General features: G+C 39.8%; 1 long non-coding RNA gene across 2 annotated transcripts in view; it reads right to left on the reverse strand.

The window, feature by feature from the left end:
• The window catches only part of LOC123638305, an 89,458-nt gene that overhangs the window by 64,085 nt on the left and 5,725 nt on the right, over positions 1-19,648 (reverse strand). The gene's annotated exons all lie outside the window — the stretch shown is intronic.

Below are 19,648 nucleotides of genomic sequence, written 5' to 3' on the forward strand. Positions count from 1 at the left end.
GTAACAAAAATATAAAATGCCTAGGGATAAACTTAAGGAGAAATATGCAAGATCTATGTAAAGAAAAATTTTAAACACTACTGATGGACAGCAAAGAAGATACAAACAAATGCAAAGGTTTATCTTGTCCTTGAATAGAAAGTCAACATCAAGAACATAATTCTTACTAAATTAATCTATAAATTTGATACAATGTCAAAAAATACTATCAGAAAGGTAATTCTGAAGTTTCTAAGATAAAATAAATTGGAAAGAATGGCCATAAAAATGATATAAAAAGAAATCAGGAAAGAACAAAATACCAGACATTAAAAATATTGTAAAGCTCCAGAAAGTAAAACAGTATGCACGGGCACAGGAATAGTTAGCAAGATGAACAGAAAGGAACTAAACCCAAATAAACAGTGAATTCAATATATAATAATTTTGGCACTGCATTGTAGTGGGAGAAATAGGGACTTTCAATAACTGAATGGCTGTCTAAAAAAAATAAAGATAGATCCCTACTTCAGGCCCTATATTAAAATGAATTCCAGGCCGGGCACAGTGACTCACGCCTGTAATCCTAGCACTCTGGGAGGCCAAGGTGGGAGGATCGCTCGAGGTCAGGAGTTTGAGACCAGCCTGAGTAAGAGCGAGACCCGGTCTCTACTAAAAAATAGAAAGAAATTAACCGGACAACTAAAAATATATAGAAAAAATTAGCCAGGCTTGGTGGTGCATGCCTGTAGTCCCAGCTACTTGGGAGGCTGAGGCAGTAGGATTGCTTGAGCCCAGGAGTTTGAGGTTGCTGTGAGCTAGGCTGACACCATGGCACTCTAGCCCGGGCAACAGAGCGAGACTCTGTCTCAAAAAAAAAAAAAAAAAAAAAATGAATTCCAGAGTGACTGAAGATTTAAATGTAAAAAATGAAAACATAAAACTATGAGGAAGAATCTTGAAAACATGCTAAATGGAAAAAAGCCAATCACATAAGGCCACATATTACACGGTTCCATTTATATGAACTGTCCAGAATAGGCAAATCCGTAGAGATAAAATGTAGATTACAGGGATACCAGCGGCCTGGAGGTGGAGGAATGGGTGGAGGGTTTCTTTTGGGGGTAATAAAAATGTTCTGACATTAGATTGTGGTGACAGTTGTACAACTCTGTGAATATACTAAAAACCACTAAATTGTACGTTATAAGAGTGAACTTTATGGTACATGAATTATATCTCAATAAAACCATTATTTTAAAAGTACTAATAAGAATATAAGACAATTTAAAAATTATAATTATTGAATGGAGGAGGCCTATGTCAAAAACTTAAAAGCCAAAAATAAAAGTGTGATGAATAAGATGACATAATTTTTTAAAAACCCTGCATGAAAAAAACAGAAAGTCAAAAGACAAATGGAAAAATTAAAAAAGAAAATCATAAGATGAAAGGACTAATCCTCTTGAGCTATTAAGTGCTCCTAAAAATCAATTAGCAGGAAAAACTAAAAACCTAGTAGAAAAATGGGCAATGAACATGAATATACATTTCTCAAAAAAGATAATAGGAATGCCTCTTAAACATATGAAAATATATTCAACCACCACTATAATAAGAGAAACCCATATTACAGCTACTGGAAGACAGTAGTTTTCACCTCTCAGATTGGCAAAGATCATGAAGTTTAATAACATCGTCTGTGGAGAGAAGGCACGCTCAAACAGTGCTAGCAGGAGCATTGAATAGTACGAATGCCAAATTGGAGGGCAATTTGGCAAGGTTTACCAAAATTAAAACTGCATATTCCTTTTGATCCAGCAATTCTCCTTTAGTAATTTCTCCTCCAGAAATCCTTGCTGACATACAAAATGCTATTTATAGGAAGTTATTCACTGAAGCATTGTTCATAGTAGCAAATAATTGGAAACAACCAAGGGAAAAAAAACAACAAAAAACCAAGGCCATCAATGTGGAACTGAATACATTATGGCAAAGCCATACAACAGAATACTATTTAGACATAAAAAGAACAAGGCAGCTCTCCATGTTCTGACAAGAAAGGTTTTCCAGGATACACTCCCAGGGAAAAGAGGTTAAGGACAGAACAGTGTGTAGGGTGTAATGTTATGTTTTTAAAAACCCTTACTTTTGCTTATATAATTTTAAAGTATCCCTAAATGAACTCACAAGAAAATGATAACACTGCTTGCCGGTACGTGAGAATTCAAGCGACTCAGGAACAGAAATAAGAGACACTTATTTTCTTCTTGTACATCTATTATACCTCTTGTACTCTTCAGATATTCAAACCAATATTAATGCTTTAAAAACAAAGGAAACAAAAGCAAATATGGCCAGGACACTGAAATATGAACTGAACCAAGTATGTGGTCTAATTTGGGATAGCTTTGTTATTTTTAATATATTTAAGAAAAACTTAATAACGTTTTAAAAGCCCTCAAAATTGGCCACCCAGGAAACTGATTTCAACTTTTATTAAACAGATGCATTCAGTTCAGACTCGGTGTGCATATCTGGACAACACCCCCCCTCCCAAGGGGGTGGGACTACCTCCAAGATCAGGTGGATAATTCAATCTTCCTAATTCATTTAAATCTGGCCTCTGCTGCGGCTGGAGATGTGCCAATGAGACAGGTTCACTTAGATTTAGCATCCTAAGGACTCAAAGAAGCCCGATTTTGCCTATTTCTACTTACCTGACTTGTTAGGTCTTCTACCGGCCATCAGTTAAATTTAGAACAAAACAGCTATAAAAACAGTTCACTATAGTGAACATAGCAGACATTGCTTTAAGATGCTCATTTTACACAGGGGAAGTGTGGAGAGGGAAAGGTAGAATCTTGCCTGCAGGGCTTGGCACCTCTCAGATTCCCCTCCTGAAGGAAATTAGCTGAACAGATTGCTCCGGGGTGATGGTTCAGCAAAGTTAAAAGGTCTCGGACTCCAACAAAACTTTTCATTTTAATTCTCTGACAGGAATTCTTGTGGCACGTCCCCACGTTTTTCGCCTCTTCTGTCAAGCAGAACTTTTTGGATTCTCTGGAAGACACACTGATCACCACAAAAGAGGTGGTAAGGCTTACCTATTTATGGCTTCCCTTGCTGTTACAGCCCCCAGGGCAGGGCTGGCTGAAATTCACAGGTAATCCCAACTTTATTTTTATTAAAAACTTTAGCCTTCCCATTTATAGTTGAGAAAACAACCTCATTCATGTTCCCTTCTCCTACATTCACAGAAGAGAGAACAAGAATGAGCAATTAGTGTGGCTTGTACACACTTCAGAGAAACTACTAAAAAATAAAATCAAGAGAATTTTAAGAAACATTCTGCACATCTTAGGCTTCCTTACCCAGCAGGCCTTCAAAACAACTCCTCTGAACTGCTAATGACTTGGGTATCTGGTGTGTAATATATCTGATACAAGGGATCGCAGGATCTGTGAGTTAATGCTGGGTTGTACATTGTTGCCATGCTACTCATATTTTCAAAGCTTGAGAATCATTTAATATTTCCGTAAAACTGATTAATTATAAAATGGTACACTTAGCAATGATGATATGGTCACAATTACGGGAGCCAATTATTTTGGTTCAGATGGTGCAACAACAACAAAAAAATACCCCACATTTCACTAGCTTTGATTTTCTACATTACTAAGCAAAAATAGGGCATTTCACCAAAAAGTTCACTAGTTTTGAATATAGCCATACTCTCACTCCTTTCATTTAGCAAACCAAGCACTCACTAGGTTCAAAAACACAGGTTAAATTCTAAATACATTCTCTCATGGGTATGTAGTTTAAAAGAAATAATGTGTTTCAACAAATAATTTGAAAACTAAATAAAAGAAAAAGCAGTCCCACTAAAAATGTTACAGGTGGCCAGTTCGGTGGCTCATGCCTGTAGTCCCAGCTACTCAGGAGGCTGAAGGTGGGGGTGGGGATCACTTGAGGTCAAACGTTTGAGACCAGCCTGGCCAACACAGTGAGATCTCATCTCTAAATTTTTTTTTTAAATTATCCAGGCATGGTGGCGCATGCCTGTAGCTCCAGCTACTCAGAAGGCTGAGGCAGGAGGATCGCTTAAGCCCAGGAGTTCAAAGCTGCAGTGAGCTACGATGACACCACTGCACTCTAGCCTGGGTGACAGAGTGAGACCCCATCTCTTAAAAAAGAAATGTGACAGATGGACAAAGAAAACATAACTTCCTGTTGGGGTAAATAGGAAATGTCTCGCGTGGAAAATGTATTGCTATCAGAAATGCAGAGATGGAAGGGAGGAGGAGGATCCAAGGCAAAGGAAACCAAAGTAGCAACAGAAAGAAAACCAGGAGAGCCGGGGGTACGCGAGGAACATCTATATAATTATCTTTTGCCGTAGCCTGGGCTGTGCAGGCTGGGACCAAGTCAACACTCCCTCAGGACCCAGAAACTGTAAACAGATGTGAGTACACACACTTAGGCAGAACCTATTTTTAAGGGTAAGTAGGAAAAGGGACAAAAGAAGGAAGACGTGAAGAAGAAATGATCAGAAAGAAAGGCAGGTGAAGAAGTGTTTTAAGAAATGAAGGGCCAACAGCAAGCACACAGTGCAGCCCAGAGGACTAGAGGAAATCACTGAATACAAAGTTACTGGTTTGGGCCAGAGTCCGTAGAAGACACTGAATAGAAAACTTTCCAGCGCTTGGGTAATATAGAAGATCGGGTGACTAAAACTTCAATGGGTAGCAATAATCTGAAGGAACAGAATATGTTTTCAAAATATTTTGAGGTTGAAGAAAGAATAAAGAACTGGAAATTGCCCAAGGGTAACAAGGTCAAAGGAAGGTCTCCATTATTTTTTAATAGAGAAGCAATTAAGCACATTCACAGACTAAAGGGAAGGTTGTGGTTCAGAGGAAGACAATGAAAACTCAGGAGAGAGAGGGAAAGATAACAGAGGCAGCAAAGCCTCTGCTGAGGCAGGTAGAGAAGGGGTCCCGGACACAGGTGGGCTCAGCCCCGCGGAGTGGGGTGGAGCCTTCCTGCTCCGGCGGGATCAGTGAGCACAGTGTGGGACAAACCTGGGGACATCTAAGACTGTGAGACAGGAGCAACGGACAGAATTCAACAGAAAAGAGCAGGGTTGAAGGATTCATGTTCGGATTCCTCAAGATTTTCAGAACGCAAGAGGAATAAATGTTCCTCTACAGAAAGTGGGGGTGAAGGTAAGTTTTGAAGAGACTGGAAAAGTGCAGTGGAGACTCCATGGGACGTGTGAACGTGAGTCCACTACAGAAGAATAAAGAGGGGTGTTGGGAAGCAATGAGGACCCACCTCAAATTGGACAGTAAGAATTTACATCAGGACCAATCAACTGGGTCTTGGGACCTCTGAGCAGCTAGTGCAGGGGATGGGGTTTGCCCAGCGCTCGTGGTTGGAAGAACTCCACGACACCAAACTATCAGGAACGCACAGTGAAATTTACAAACCACAAGGTCTGGGCCAGGGATGGGGGCAAAAGTGAGCCAGCAGGAGGCTGAAACAGTGACCAGGCAGTAGGCAACAGGTCAGGGCTCACAGGGAGGTGGACAAGTGGGTTCCAGGGAAGGGAGGGAAAGACAAGGACTCAAGAGGCCGTGACTGGAAAGGGGAACTGCCGAGTTTGAGATGTCAAGATTTAGAAAGGTCCAAGGGATGTGGGTTCAGGTTGATCCACAGGTGCCAGGTGTGGCAGTATCGGAGGGTAGCTGAAGTGAGGGAGAGATGCAGCCTTAAGGTGAGGAGACGGAGCAAAATGTAGGACAGAGAGAAGGGTCAGGCTACACGAAGCACCAACCACCCCAGGCTTCCCTGACACCACCTCACTCAGACAGACAGGGGCATATTTCATAATCAGTTTGTCAAGGAGGGTTGGGGGGCCACAAATGCCTGCTCAGGTTCAAGGGCATAGAATGGAGAGTCTTTGAATTCTGTTCCTTACTTTTCATAATCAAATTGAGAGGGGGAAGCTCATGAATGGATAATGCTCTAGGAGAAGAACAGGTGCATGGCCTCAGGTAATATTACTACAAGGGAGTCTACAGAGAGCACAGGCCTTGCTGAGTAAAACGGATTCAGGTGCAAATCCCAGCTCTTCAGCCTCCCCAGATGAATGAGCTCAGGCTCGACACAGCCTCTATAAACCTCAGCCATCGCAGCTGTGAGGTGAGAAGCATTGTAACACAGATATGATGTTTAGAAAAGTGCCTGTTTAGTAAAAATGAGTTGATATTATCACCCTTTTAAAACTACATTATCAACGAAAATTATTTTGGGGGGAGTGAGATAGGTAAGAAGAGAGAAGAAACAGCAGTGAAGCGAACGAATGTATAAAGTGGAAAAAATCATGTACTATCTTCATTTATAACTGCTTAAAAGTAGGCTGCATGAAGAAATGAAAACTGTCTACACAAGAACTTGTGCAGAATGTTGATAGCAGCACTGCTCATAATGGTCAAAAAGTGGAAACAACCCAAATGTCCATCCACTGATGACTGGACAAACAAAATGGGCTATTATCCGCACAACAGAATAGCATCCACCGTATACACCAGGAATGAAGTACTGATACATGCTGCAGTGTGGAAGATCCTTGAAAGCATTATGCTAAGTGAAAGAAGTCAGTCACAGAAGTCCACATATTGCATGATTCTATTTATAGGAAACGTCTAGAACAAGCAAATCTCTATAAAGAGAAAGCAGTTTAGTGGTTGCCAGGAGCTGAGGGTAGAAGATTGGGGGAAAATGGGAAGTGAGTGCTAATGGGAGTGGGATTTCCTTTTGGGGTGATGAAAATGCTCCAAAATTTATTGTGGTGATAGTTCTGCAGCTCTGTGAATATACTAAAAAGCATGGCATTGTACATTTTTCTTTTAAAGTAAGCCATAAAGTACTCAATGCGTCCTCCATTTCCAAGTCCTGAACAAAGAATACTCCTCGTCCCTGGGTGAGAAGTCTTGACGGGTGGAGTACTGTATATGAAATGTACATTTCCAGCAGTTCCTTGACTTATAAATGTTAGAAGATGTCCATCTCCTCTTGCTCTAGAGACATTTTCAGGTGGATACCAGGAGAGGTTATTTCTTTTCCTTCCATCTGCTTCTTTCCATCTTAGCTACTGCATTCTGTTTCTCCATATGAGCGCAGTGGTTAAAAATCAATCTCTGCTTGATTGTCACCGGCAAAAGCTTTAAAGTGGACAGGTCTTTCATACCCAGCTTAAAGTTTATGAAAAATACTAAAGGGGTTACTCTGAAGCACTGGTTTTTTTGCTTCTCCACACCATGAGGACAGGGTCCCTGAAAGCAAAGTGTCAACAAACCACACCACCTAATAGGCAACATCATTTTCTTCAGGGAACAAACTGCAAGAAGACATTATTGAAAAATCATTCCCTGTGGTTCATTTGATGTTTGATTTATCTGATAAACATAACAATAACTGCCTATAAAGTAACCTCTAAGATCATAATATTAGTTCCAGAAAAATCAATCATCTTCATAAAAATCAACAGTGTTTTTAAGGGAACACTGATGTTAAGAAAAAATTAGAATGTCAGCTTATTCATTTGCAAAAATAATAATCAGCATAAGACTCACAATAATTTCCACAAGGACCAGAAGGTCTCTGGGAAATGCTGGCTTTTAACCACCGAAACAAAAAAACAAAAACTGCCTTTGCTATTTGAACATTCCAGGAACCAGATGAAAACATTTTTCAAAAGATTTCCAGGTAAACCATGTTCATACATAGGGTTAGTAAAGTCTCTTTAAATGTCAATAAAGTCTCTTCATAAAACGTTCAGCCCTGAAGACACGAAACAAATGATAAAGCATCATGTTTTATAACAGGTTACTCTGGTCAATGGAGTATCAGCTATAAAACATAAAACTTCTACTGAGGCAAGCACATTCAATGACTGTAAAGTAGCCCACTGGGCCCAATTTCCATGAAGAGGTGCCAACCCCATTTGGTGTGTATAATCTACAAATGAATCCAAGCACTAAGAACTGCTAACTGCATGATGCTGGATGATGGCGGGGAGGGGAGGGTCTCTAAAAAGAAAGAGAGGATTTTCCATGACACTAGAAATTAAGAGCAGATCACATAAGACTTAAATTGAATAACAACCATAAAGCTTTCATGTATCTCTAAATGAAAAAAAAATAGCCCAGAAATCTGTAAACTTGAAAGGGTCATAAAACATAAATCCACTAATGACTTATACTCTCAGCAGTTCATGTTTTCCCATCCCAATATAAGAAATACAATGTCCTATTCTGCTTTTGCTTGGGTAAGGTTGAAAAATTCAGACAGCACCACCATGTTTTTCATAGGGTCTTAAAGAGATGGCTTAGAGTTCCCTTGTCATTAATAATTTTTGTTGGCATTTTATACCTTTCAATTCCCCCAAATACTCTCTTGCCACAGTGGAGTAACTTCGAGCTACTATTCTAACATTATAAGCAGTGTACTTACAGGAAAACATAAGTCGTCTTTTATATGTTTTGGCATTCAACTCTCAGTAACAACCTGAGTGGATTTAATTATAATGCCTCACTTTTAAATTGTACTCCACAGTTCATAAAGTGCTTTCTTTCACACTCATGTGGGCTTCGTTTTATTAAATCACAGTTTTGTGGTTCAATTACTGCAAAATCCTATCAAAGGTATTTATCAATTAATGAACATTAAACATAAAGGTGATGTGAAATCTATGAGGACAGTCTAAGGGAAAATGATTGCCAACTGAAGACAGCAGAAAGATTATGACATTGGAATTATTCTCATAGTTTTGACAGTAAAGAAAACCCATCAAAAAATACAACAAAGTACATAAAATTAAAATTAAAAGGAAATTTTTCTTGCATGGGCTGCAGTACTGTTTGAAACAGAAAGGAAAAACCACTAAACATGACTGCTATTCACTAAATTTTAACCACACAGGCATCAAAGTCTGAGTCTGCAAATGCAAGTCACAGTAACAGCTGAAATAAATGTTTCTTACTATTGCAAGGGTGCATGTGTGAGGGGGAAACAAAGTATTCTTTTTAATATGGAAGCACATCACCCTGACAATCTAACTCTGACAAGCGTGCACAGTCCTAGGCGTTCTATTTCTACCTCCTAACAGAACAGCATCAGCAACATTTGTGATCATATTCTGTCAGCTGCTCTGCTAACAACGGGAATTTTTACTTGCACATGGATAGTAAGTTCTCCGAGAAAAAGTACTCCAAGACCAGGGTTCTACCTTTTTACTTTACAATTTAATGTGAGCAAGAGTTATTTCTGTGCACATTTTACACGTGCACACAGATTAGAAATGAACAAGATTTGTAATCTGCAAATTGGCTCCATGGAGCAAATAACTGATTCATCAGATATTTGTAAAAGCAAATATAACATCCATGAATTATGTCTCCATAATTGACAAACTATAAAACCCACAGAACGTTTATGTTAACAAGGTATTTTGCTTCAAGGTGTTAAATTTTTCCCTTATATGTGTGGAATGCACACACACAGAAGAAAATTCTAAACTTCAGAGTTAACCTTTACAAACCAACACAGTAATTATATTGCAAAGATATCTGACAACCCAGGATAATACTAGAAAAGGATTCTTTTTTTTCCCCCACTTGCTTTAAATAGTTCTCAATTTTTCTACAATTTATAGACTGCCTTTGCAAAAGATTTTCATAGCTATGAATCCTACTAAAGATAAATTGGGAGATAAAATAAAATCACTATTTCGATTCACAAGAATATTTGAAGCACTGCCAAAGGGAATGTTTCTCCAAACATAAAGAGAGTATTAAATTTCAAGAGAGGCTATCATCAAAATGAAGGCAGAGAAAAGTAAACATAAGTCAACTTGACAAGCCCATATTGATAAAGCACAGATAAATGTTATCTCTGGGTTACATGCCCAGGACAGGCAGTCCTCAATTTATGAATGAATTGTGTACAGAAAGGTCATTTGTAAGTCAGTTGTTTGCAACTCATTTTCTCAGAGCAACAATGTCATAAACAGTGCTAAGTTTTGTAGGAAAGCAAACAAGAGCTATGGAACCTATATAAAGAAGACAAACTCTCCTATCACCAACTCCCAAGAAAGTTGTCCCTACATAGAGCAGGGAACAGTGAAGAAATCAGGGGGAAGTAGGCGAGAAATATCTTTCTTCTTCCTCACCGGGAAACTTCCAAAGTTTTTTCCGGCATCTGCCTTCCTCTCTTTATATACTCTTCCCACTGTCTAAATGCTTCCTCCCAGCCCATATAGTAAAGCACAAAAACAATTTTATATAGTTAACCTTTAAGTCCTCTCCCCCAACCCCTCTTCCTGTGCTCGGTCATTTGACAGTCAAAGGCCAATAAAGAGTCCAGTTCAGTAAAGTCTTGTTTCAGAGTTCCGACAGCAGATGTAACCTTGGGAGAGTAGAATGGGAATATAACCAGGCTCTGAGTACAGAACACAAAGGATGAGACATCTGGAAGGACTGGCATGATTTTGGGAATTCTCTTCGAATTCAGTAATGATAAACAGGACCAGGACCCAGCTCCTAGGAAGCGCAGAGGGAAGAAGTGAAGTAGACACAGGTTCCTGACACGGATAAAAGGCAGGGCTTCCGTCCCAAGCTCAGGACGGTGGTGGGTTGCCAACAAGCTAGTTTTCCTGTCCTCCTTAACGTACAGGCTGACATTTCCCCGCTTTACCTGCAGCTGGCTATGTTTATGTGACCAAATTCTGGTCAAGGGAGCATGGGAGAAAGAAGTGGATGCCCATTTCATTAACAAACCTCCAGTGAGGCAACTCACTCTCTTCCCCTAACTCCTGGCCAGGAGCAAAAGATCCTTAGGGTCTCCCAGCACCCCAGGCTGAGCTAGACAGATGGAGACAGATGGACCCAAGGGCTGGGAATCGCCACCAAATGGATACCCCAACCCCAACTATGGAACACCCCGAGTTAACTGTAACACAATCAAAAAAGGAATTTCTATTATGTGGCACCCCGAGAGCTGAGGCTGCTTGTTATTGACACATCCTTGCCCTCTGCACTGTCACCTCATTGTTGCCTGTCGGGGAAAAGTCCTTTATGTTCACCTCCACTGGGTAATCCATCAGGTTTGTTTGCCTTCGAACTAAATAGTCTCATATTGCTGAAATTTTATAATGCTCCTAGTTTTGATAGATTTTTCTCCTCTCTTCATTGTGGTTGGTATATTTAACCCTAGAAAGCCTTCTTATGCCTTTTATTTTCTTTGGGAATTAGAGAAGTAAACTTGTTAAATCATTAACCTCACTTTGAGTGCCCTTTTAAGCCCACAGGGCTCTGGGTATCTCAGGGCCTCAACTATGGAGTAAAATTCAGAATTTTTTTGTTGGTCATTTTTGTCCTTCCTGGGAAGGCTTTTTTCTATCATTTCTAAATTTCACAAGTAGATTAAGGTCACAGAAATATGTGCTCTGGATAAGAAAATGAGGATCATGTCATTTTTATGACTAAATCCACAGTAGTGACATCACTTGACCTTTGTTGAAAGCAGCTTGCTCACTTCATTCATTCACCATTCATTCACTCAGTTTACTTTTAATGGGAGAGGGGAGAAGAAAGACTAAAGAAGGAAAAGCTGGGAGTGAGTGAGGGGAAGAAGTTGTAACCATTCCCCACACCTTGCTCTGTAAATATCCCCCTTATTTCATCATTTAGTTGTTAGAGGGTACAATTAAAAACTCTAAATTAAGGTGTAATTTGAAATGAATTTTGTCTAATCCTAAAAAGCTTGGCTTTCCTACGCTGGCTGCTCCCAGAGCAATGTTCTGGAGCTGTGCACCCCAATCACTTTCGTGTGTCTCTGGAAAGGTCCACTAGGTTCAATGATTATGTATTTCCCATGTACCGTCCGAAAAAAACCTACAAATCTTCTGTTTGATACCTGGGTACCATCTCTTTGGGGCACAGCCTGATGGGTTTCCCAATCCTTGAGGAGCTCTGCTGAGGGCTACACAGCAAGGATTCCGCCTGCCTTTACCTTGCGACTTCTATGAGAATAAGTTCACAATGGTTCCCTTCGTTCAACATGTGACTTCTACTTCTGCCACCAAAACAAAAAACAAACAAAAAAGCCCGCGAAATAAGATACCCACTGCAGTGAATGCACTGTACTCTCGAGGCACTCTGAGAAAAGAGGTTAGACCAACTGGCAGATATGGGTCTGTGGAAAGTAAGTATTTTTATATGGAACCATTGACCGCCATTACTATTTTGAAATATGTTCCCTATAAAAAAATACTGAAGTCAATATATTAGTTTAAAAAGACACAGAAAGATTCTTTATCCTGCTGGCTTGAACACATGGCTTCCACAGCAAGCCCATAAAGGGAACTTAGAGGCCACTTCATGGAGTAGGATGCCATCACCACTGTCCGCTCTACAAAAACTGTAATTCCTTTTCACATGCTCACAAAACATCAATTCATACCACACTGCACAATGCCCTCTAAGCCATGTTTTAAATATGCCATGGCCAATTCCTATTTCATGGAACACTCTCATCATGAAAAAGGTATTTGAAGTTTAAGTTTACATGTTGTAAAGGTGGTGCTCAATGCTCAATCCCTAGACTAGAATTAGAACTTCCACAATTTCACATTTTTGAGAATGTCAAGCAACTACCACTTCCAGTTACCTATAAAAGGGGTTAACTTTCTCTTCAGTTGCCTATTGTCAATAAAATGTTTATTTAGCCTAATGACTGACTGTTATCAAAGAAAGTGTAAGAACTCAATTGTTAAGAAACAATAACGTGTAATGTTGACTGAGAGAGGAATAGAGATCTCAAAAAACCTTCAAAGACCTTCAAAACATAAATCCGATTACTGCCACCCATAATCAAATGTGTAAGTCTAAGTCTTCCCAAGGTGAATACACTCACGGTTCTGCCTCTGCTCTCCTGCAAGGCCATTTGTCCCTAAGACTGACTCCAGCTGTGTGGCGTAACAGGTTATAATTGCTGCTAGGAGGCTGCCGGCTTGTCAGAGATAAATATATGCATATATATATGTATAATCCTTGAGCTATAGGTGGAAATTCGTGAAATAACTGATAAAAACAAGGGTATAAAGACTACGGAAACCCTTTCCTAAATAACACAGAGTGAGGGACAAGCCCAAGAGAACAGAAGAATAACATAGCCAAACCCACCCAGAAGAGCAGTAATGAAAGGTTTGCTGAATGGATATTACGTAAAACAAGGTGAAAAGACAGGGTACCTAAAGATTAGGGGCTTGAAACTTAAGTATACACACACTTTTTCTATTTCTTCTTCTATAAACTTCAGCGAACTTTTACAGCATTTTAACTTTCCTGTTTGGTACTCTTGGGATCCAGAGACCTCTATCTTGGCAGAGTTAAGGGAGCATGTGTGGCCTTTTCCTAAGTAGAACAGTGATTTAATAGAGACTTTCTGTGTGTGAGTAGAGTCCAACAGCAGGCCGGGCATCTTTATCAAGGGAAAGAAGTGTCAACTTGAACGATGTTTTAATATTGTTTTTGGCTGCTGCTAAAAACAGAACAAAACAACCCCTCCCTTCTTTTTATCTGGAGAGCAGGGATGTCTTAGGTAGGTCTGACCTGGACATCTATACATTCATCCAGGCCAGGCAGACATGGTGTTTGCCTTCTTTTTAATCTTCCTTTCTCACCTAGAATAATTATTCTTCAATGTGGGCACTCAAATATCTGAATTATTTCCATGAAGAGGGGATCACCTGTCTTACAAGCATGGCCCAGGAATCATCTCTAGCTCCTGCCTCTTCATCTCCAAGTCCATCAATCACTAAGTCCTACGATTCTACCCCTTCAAATGCCTTCGAATATGTTGCCTCCTCTTCCTTTCCTGCCTCCCTCTGACCCCCAAACTCCCTACAGCTCAGATGAATAGGCTCTCATTACCTGTTACTAACTCCCGACTTTTCCCAATTCCAGCCACCCTGGATACCCTGTCACCCATTTCACATATACACCATCTCCCTGAGTCACTTCCTGGAACAAGAACTTGGAACTCTGTGCCACCCACGGCATTAACTTCACATTCCTCTGCAAGGTCTTAATGACCCTCTAGCTCTGCCATCCTCACAGCTGTCAAACTTTCCTTCATAATCATCTCTGGCAAAAACACACTCACCGCTCTGCTGGCCTCTCCAATATACCCCACGAAGGCCACCTACATCTCTTCCTTGTGCCTTTGTCCTTCCTGCCACTGAGCCCAGAGCAAGCCCTCAGTTTCCTCCACCTATGTGTCCACACGTCCTTTCAAGGTCTCCGTCAGGTTTTGCTTCTCGTAGGAAATGCTTCCTGACCTCTCCAACCCCCAGCCACTTCTCATTCCTCTCATGAACCCAAAGGTGGCACCTCATCACAAATTCTCCCTTGTATCTTGTCACGCACTGCTCCTTAATTTGCTTCTTGTGTTGGTATTGTGCCCTCAACTAGATTTTTAAGATAATTTTAGACATACAGAGCGTTGCAAAAACAGTGCAGAGTGCCCTTGGACCTTTCACCCAGTTTCCCCATGTGTTAACAGCTTACATAACCGTAGAAAAATCACCCAAACTAGAACATTAACCTTGGTCAATACTACTTACTAAACCACAGAATTTATTAGGATTTCACCAGTTTTTCCACCAAATAGTTTTTTTTTTCTATTTCAGGATCCAATCTAGGATTTCATGTTGCATTTTGTTGTCATGTTTCTTTAGTTGCCTCCAATTGGTGGCAGTTCCTCAACCCTTCCTCATCTTTAAAGACCTTGACGCTTTCGAAGAGGAGTGGTCAGTTATTTTCTAGAATGGCTTTCCATTTGTGTTTGGCTGGTATTTTCTCTTGATTAGAGTGAGACTGTGCCGTATTGGGGAGGATACGACAGGGGGGATGTGTGCTGCTCAGCGTTTCACGTCAAGAGGACGCATAATGTCAACCCGTGTCGCTGGGGATGTTAACCCCGCTCACACAGTTTAGGTGGTATCTGCCAGGATCCTCCACTGTAAAGTTACATTTGTCTCTTTGTAATTACTAAATTTTTTTTTTTTTTGGCAGGGGGATACTTTGAAACTCTACAACTATCCTGTTTCTGCTTAAACTTTTTCCCACTGATTCTAATCCATCAAATCCACTTTTTCCCATCTGATCCATCCAGCAGGGGAACTTTCTTGTGGCAATTCTTACTATGGGTTCGAACGATGCTTTTATATTCCCTCATTCCTTGTTTGTTATTAAATGGAATTCCCTGTAAGGAAGAGTTGTCCCTTTTCCCCATTTGTTTATTTATTCATTTATTGATTGGACTCATGGATATTTATTTCATTTTTGGGGTTGTAATCCCATAGTTATTAACAAGTTGTTCTAACCCTCAGCTAGATTTTCTCCCACTTCAGAGCAGACATGACTGCATCTTATTCCTCTGTCCCTCATGTCTAAGACAATGACAATGCCAGGTACATGGCAGGTATTTGGCTCATACATTCATTTGTTCAACAAACTATGTTTCAGGGCCTTGTCTTCAGGGCCAGAGTTACAACAAATAAAACAATTCCTCTTCTCAAGTGGTTTACAGCCTGGTTAGGAGAGATTTACACATGTGTCTACAAGTCCCTGCTAAAGTAGTTGGTGAGTGTAGCGATGGCCCAAATGGGAATATAGTAAACTCTACCTGGGGGAAAAGGGGTGGGGTGATTGGTAGGCAGGAAAGACTTTCTTAAAAAGACTTTCTTCAAACAGCATTCTATTCCTCTTTCTACTTCACTGCTCACTCGATAAAAATCAATGGGCATATAAAATATTCAGAGACACACGCCATCACACAGTTAGCAGGTACACCCAGCCCTGCATCTTCTAAACAAATTCCTAAAATCAAACCTCAAAGGGCACACTTTTTAGGAAGATTTAATGTAACAAACACAGCCTCTTTATATAATGACTATGTGCTCTACTAGGAAAATTGTAAACAGCCAAGGTAAAAAAAAAAAAAAAAAAAAAAAAAAAAAAAAAAAAAACTCCAAAAAGCCATTTGTCTTAATCCAGTCTTCAAATCCAATTTCATAGTTTTTATTCCCTCACAGGGAATAATGAAGAGCAAATAAGGTGCATCATCAATCAAAGACGGACTCCCTAAGTTTCTTTACTTAATTCAATGTTCTTGTACTGCTCCTGCTGTATTTTCCAACGCTGTTCTTTTCTACATGTGATAGTTCTGCCCTGCAAATGTCCTCAGGAATAATAAACAAACATTCGGGGCACATTTTCTGCCACAGATTACACTCTGCAACATTCTTCATCCAAAGCATTCTGAATTCCAAGCAAGCAGACACGTGTTCAGATACGCTGTCTTACTCCGAGAACTGCACACAATAGAGAATTTGTATTCCGACACTTATTGACACTTAAACCGGTTAAGATTTAACTCCTACTATTGTTCTAAATGATGAATAAGCAAACTGTCTCCCAGCACACACAATGTTACATCATACACTTTAATTATAATAGTAAATACTGCCGAAAGGAATTCTACTTTCACTGTTTCACATCACCCTTTCTAATTAATGTCAAGGTGTCTTTCATGTTAGAGAGCACACAACAGATGCACATATGTATTGTGTCTGTGGGTAATTGTGCAAATGCACAAATATCCATGAATGCACACACAAATATGCTCACATGCACACAGATTCAGCCCCAGGTTAGTATTCATGTTTAAATATAGTTTGTCCAACCCCCTGGCATGCATGTGAATACACACAAACAGCATGTAATCCTGTTGATTTCCTTTCATTAACTCTTATAGGAGATTAAGATGAAAAGCTAAAAAAAGACAAGTAGACACTTCATGGAGTCTGTGATTAAGAGACAGAAGCTAATGAGACAGATGGGTTTATGCATAAAGGGAACTTCAGTGTGACACTCCACACTGAGTAAAGAGGTACCATGCTGCACCTTCCCCACTGCAAATCTTTATGTTTAGCAGCCTACTTATATTACTCTTATTCCTAGTCCACAGAATCCCCCTTTTTGTCTGCCCGAACCTCCCCAAATTAGGATTATTACTAATATTCTTTTTTTTAGAGTCAGGGTTTTGCTCTGTCACCCAGGCTGGACTGCAGTAGTACGATCATAGCTCACTGCAGCGTTGAACTCCTGGACTCAAGCCATCCTCCTCCCTCAGCCTCCCAAGTAGCTGGGACTATAGGCACGCACCACCACACCTGGTCCTTAAATAAGGATTATTAAATTGAACAAAATAGCATTCTTTTTCTTTAATGTTATTAGAGGTTTACTCAGAGGCACTATTTCCTATAAAATCATGAGGTTACAGCTTAACAGAGAGTGCAAAACTTTGCTACAGAGCTCACCAGAATATTTTTAGAAAAATTCTATAAACATAGAAGACTTTCTGGGCCACAAAAATGAACAGAAAAATAATTCATATGTATTTTTAAATTTTTATACATTTGCCTCTAATGCAATTGGTCCTCTAAGTTATTCCCACATGTAAGTATTGTTCCTAGTAGTTTACTTCATACTATAAGAACTTGCAGATCTACAGAAATAACATACATAGAGGGCTCTATAATTTATAAATCTTTTTTTTTTTTTTTTCCGAGACAGGGTCTCACTCTGTCATCCAGGCTAGAGTGCAGTGGTGCAGTCATAGCTCACTGTAACCTCAAACTCCTCGGCTCAAGCAATCTTCTTGCCTCAGCCTCCTGAGTAGCTGGGACTACAGGCATGTGCCATCACACTTGGCTAATTTAAAAAAATTTTTTTTGTAGAGATGGGGGTCTCACTATGCTGCTCAGGCTGGTCTTGAACTCTTGGCCTCAAGTGATCCTCCTGCCTTGGCCTCCCAAAGTGCTAGGATTATAGGCGTGAGCCTCTGCACCCAGCCTACAAACACTTTTGAAGATATTATCTCACTTGATCGGTGCAGCAACCCTGTGAAATAGATAGTATAATTATCGCTATTTTATAGATAGGAGGAAAAAAACCCTCACATTTTAAGTGATTTCCCTAAGGTCATAAAGCTAGTAAATTGCAGAACTGAAACTCAAAACCAAAATTTCTGACACCAAATCTCATTTTTTTCCTACTACATGAATTTTATTTAATTTTTCTTGAATTCACTTTTTGTTTTATTTTATAATAGGAGACTATATGAATGCTCATCACTACCTAAAGATTTTTTTGTGTTTCTAAATGAAACTAACTGTTTAATCCCTAAATTTCTTTTTATAGTTCTCTTTTCCGGTTAAGATAAAATGCTCAGGTGTTTCATCATCTGCTTCCTTTATTCCCTGGAATCTCCCTTGTGAGAGATTTGATGTCCCATTATCTCACGATCTGATTATTTCTAACCATGTTGACACATCTTCCTTTTGCTTTTTTTATTGTTCTTGCACATACAGCTCAGTATTTTTCAATTTTACCCACTACTTCTTTGCTATGTTTTTATTTTAATATTCATCACAATGATTACTCTCGTTCCAGAAAATCTAAAGAGTTCTACAGTTTTACTCAAACTGCATTTGTTTACTTCTGGAATCTTTCTTTCCTGTCACTGTTATTACCAAGGTCCTCAAATTAGACAGAAGGGCTTTCCTTTCTGGTCTCACTGCATCCTTCCACAACCAGCCAAAAGGTGCTTTACCATAAATCCTTTTCAGCATACTGCTTTCTGATGTCATAAATTCTTAACTATGATATTATCCTACGCAGGGGGCAAAAGGAGGAGGTGGTTTTAAAAAGACAGATCTATTTATGTTCCAACATAGCCTGATAATTAGACTAGTGGGAAAAGAGAGCAAAAAAAAAAAAAAATCACAAGATAGCTCAACAGAAAACATGAGACAAGCCCCCTCTTTGGGGAGTGTGGACGAGATTCTTGACTGTGGTCATTGTACCCGAGCCATGACACAGGTCAGAGCTTCAGGGGCTGAAGTCCACACTGTCTGAACAGTAGAGAGAGTCAGACTTTGGGCAGACCACGTTCCCTTCTTGTTGCCCAACTCTACTTTCCCTGAGGTTTTAATTGGATTATTTCGGAATCTGCTATTTCTGTCTCGCTCCTTTTCCCCAAACTGTCATAGAAGTACTGCAGCTCGACTACTTCACAGCTGCCAAATTTCACTCCAGAGATGGCTGTATTTCAGTGGCAAGTGAAGTGATGATCCCTCTGTGCCACCTGAATACTCGTTTAAGGGGTTAAGAATCTGGAAGGGGGGTGTCTTTGTGCATGAAAGGAGTGGTTTTGTTTTATTTTGTTTTATCATCATCCCTGGAGGAGCAGGTCATTAGCTCTACTTGAGCATGAAGGAGGACACAAACCAAAAACACTTGACGGCCTATACTAAAATGCACAGGGAAAATATTTTTTACAGTGACCACTTTTCATAGGTTCTTTCCTACAGGGACTTCAAATTCTTAAATCATCCAGGATGTAAGACGATGATAATTTTTAGAAGTAGATGAAGCACTAGAGAGCAAAGCACTCATGTTATAGACGAGATACTTGGAAGCCTAGGGTCACTGAGTCCCTTGTTCAAAGCCCTCCTGATCCCAAGTCCAAG

The sequence above is a fragment of the Lemur catta genome, chromosome 5 (genome assembly GCF_020740605.2).
Source record: "Lemur catta isolate mLemCat1 chromosome 5, mLemCat1.pri, whole genome shotgun sequence".
NCBI lineage: Eukaryota > Metazoa > Chordata > Mammalia > Primates > Lemuridae > Lemur > Lemur catta.